The 3,043-nt window shown below is 49.0% G+C and overlaps 1 pseudogene; it reads left to right on the top strand.

The window, feature by feature from the left end:
* Nucleotides 1-202: 202 nt before the first annotated feature.
* LOC129558032 (dual specificity protein phosphatase 12 pseudogene) lies at nucleotides 203-1,229 on the top strand (annotated as a pseudogene).
* Nucleotides 1,230-3,043: the final 1,814 nt, after the last annotated feature.

The following is a 3,043-nucleotide window of genomic DNA, read 5'->3' as shown; positions in this document are numbered from 1 at the left end:
GACTTGGCTCTGATGTTATCATTACCCTCATCCCAAGATTCAGATAGAGGGGCTGGCCTCTACCTTCTATGAAGGTAGAGAGGAGAGAGAGCATGGCATGTATGTGCAAGTTCTTAAGACCTCTGCCAAGTGGCTTCAATTTCCTTAGGCAAAGCAAATGTCATGGCCACATCTGAATTTAATAGGCTGAGTGGGCGCCGCCATGGTGGAGGTGCAGGGCGGGAGCCATGGCCTTGAACACCAGATCGGTGGCCGGAGCCGGGCCTGCTCTGCCAGGCAGATAGATGCTGGAAGTGTGTCCGGGGCTGTTCTTGGGGGGAGCCGCGGCCGTCGCGGAGCCAGACCGCCTGAGGGAGGCGGGCATCACGGCGGTGCTGACGGTGGACTCAGAGGAGCCTGACTTCAAAACGGGGCCTGGGGTCGAGGGTCTACGGAGTCTCTTTGTGCCAGCGCTGGACAGACCCGAGACCAACCTGCTCAGCCATCTGGACCGCTGTGTGGCCTTCATTGAACAGGCTCGCGCCGAGGGCCGCGCTGTGCTGGTGCGCTGTCATGCAGGGGTCAGTCGAAGTGTGACTGTAATAACCGCTTTTGTGATGAAGACTGACCAGCTTACCTTTTAAAAAGCCTATGAAAACCTTAAGACTGTCCAGCCAGAGGCCAAGATGAATGAGAGGTTTGAGTGGCAACTGAAATTATACCAGGCAATGGGCTGTGAAGTACATACCTCCAGTGTAGTTTATAAACAATATCGTTTACAAAAGGTTACAGAGAAATATCCAGAATTGCAGAACTTACCTCAAGAACTCTTCACTGTTGTCCCATCTGCCATTTCACAAGGATTGAAAGATGGGAGTCTCTACAAATGTAGAAAGTGCAGGCGATCTTTATTTAGAAGTTCTAGCATTTTGGATCATAATGAAGGAAGTGGTCCTGTAGCTTTTGCCCACAAGAGGATGACACCATCCCCCATGCTTTCCAAAGGGAGTCAGGCTCAATGTACACCTTACTTCATTGAACCTGTACAGTGGATGGAATCCACTTTGTTGGGAGTGATGGATGGACAGCTTCTCTGCCCCAAATGCAATCCCAAGTTGGGTTCTTTCAATTGGTATGGTGAACAGTGCTCGTGTGGTAGATGGATAACACCTGCTTTTCAAATACATAAGAACAGAGTTGATGAAGTGAAAATGCTGCCAGTTTTGGGATCACAAACAAGAAAAATATGAGCTTGTTACATTTGATAACTTGCTGATATGTGCTACTCTTCCTTATCTTCATCCGTGGCAGATTGTGTAGTTTTTAGGCCATTAACATTTCATTTGCAATGTGAGAAGATAAAATCACTTGATGTTACTTAAGAAATTATACTTTGTCAGCTTCTTATCGGAGAAGGCAATGGCAAGCCACTCCAGTACTCTTGCCTGAAAAATCCCATGGATGGAGGAGCCTGGTGGGCTGCAGTCCATGGGGTCGCTAGGAGTCAGGCACGACTGAGCGACTTCACTTTCACTTTTCACTTTCACACATTGGAGAAGGAAATGGCAACCCACTCCAGTGTTCTTGCCTGGAGAATCCCAGGGACGGGGGAGCCTGGTGGGCTTCCGTCTATGGGGTCGCACAGAGTCGGACACGACTGAAGTGACTTAGCAGCAGCAGCAGTATAATCCTTCCCCAAGTAGGAACACAGAACACCCAGTGACAGAGTCTACCATTACAGTTAACTAGTTTTACCCTTTACAGAGTGACTTCCCATATATTACCCACCTACCTAAATCACTCAGTTGTGTCTGACTCTGTGACCCCATGGACTGTTGCCCACCAGGCTCCTCTGTCCATGGAATTCTCCAGGCAAGAATACTGGAGTGGGTTGGTATTTCCTTCTCCAGGGGAGCTTCCCACCCCAGGGATTGAATGCAGGGTCTCCTGCATTGCAGGCAGATTCTTTATCTCCTGAGTCACCAGGGAAGCGCACCCTCCCTCCCCCACCCATAGATTATGTTCCCACAATAAACTTTCTTTGGCATCTCAGGATCCTTGAGCTTTAATCTTCTTCAGACTATCTCCCACCCAGCTCCACCTCATCCAGGTCAGATCTCCTGCTTACCTCTCCTTGCCTCCCCTTTTCTTCTAAGTCTCCACTTGGATTCTGATGTCTTGGTTCATTTGCTTTCTTTAGCCTCTGATCTTTTGGATCCTCTTCTGGGTTACATCTTATTTCCTCTCTAGCTGGGTGCCATAAGGCAGTCTTTTGAGCACGTTGTCTTTCTGATACAATCCCAGGACATCTTGGCTCTTTCACAATGGGTTTCCACAGCCTGACATTTCTCGGTCCACTCCCATACCCTGGCTCCAGCCTAATGGATCATGCATCATACCCGGTTCCTCACAGGGACCATACTATCCAAGGATACAAAATATTAGTGTTATTTTATATCTACGTTCCGTTCCGTTCCGTCGCTCAGTCGTGTCCGACTCTTTGCGACCCCGTGGACTGTAGCCTACCGGGCTTCTCCGTCCATGGGATTCTCCAGGTAAGAATACTGGAGTGGGTTACCGTTTCCTTCTCCAGGGGATCTTCCCGACCCAGGGATCGAACCCGGGTCTCCCGCATTGGAGGCAGACGCTTTAACCTCTGAGCCACCAGGGAAGCATTGGAAAAGCCCCTGATGCTGGGAAAGATTGAAGGCAGGAGGAGAAGGGAACAACAGAGAATGACATGGTTGGATGGCATCACCGACTCAATGGACATGGGTTTGAGCAAGCTCTGGGAGTTGGTGATGGACAGGGAAGCCTGGCATGCTGCAGTCCACGAGGTCGCAAAGAGTCAGACACAACTGAACGAGTGAACTGAACTGATGTAGGCATGATTTGGGGAGGTGAAGTGATTTTCTCAGGAACACAAAGATCACATTTAAAATATTTTTGCCCATCTCTCACTTTTCTGCAGAGCCTAAGATAAATAGACATGGTAGTGTCTAAAAATATCTCAGAGTTTGATAGAGGCCTTTGGGAAAACAGTGATATTCATTTCTTAGTGGGC

This window comes from Moschus berezovskii, chromosome 8 (genome assembly GCF_049115385.1).
Source record: "Moschus berezovskii isolate FMDL1 chromosome 8, NW_MosBer_1.0, whole genome shotgun sequence".
NCBI classification, from domain to species: Eukaryota; Metazoa; Chordata; class Mammalia; order Artiodactyla; family Moschidae; genus Moschus; species Moschus berezovskii.
This window is presented reverse-complemented; position numbering and strand designations above follow the sequence as displayed.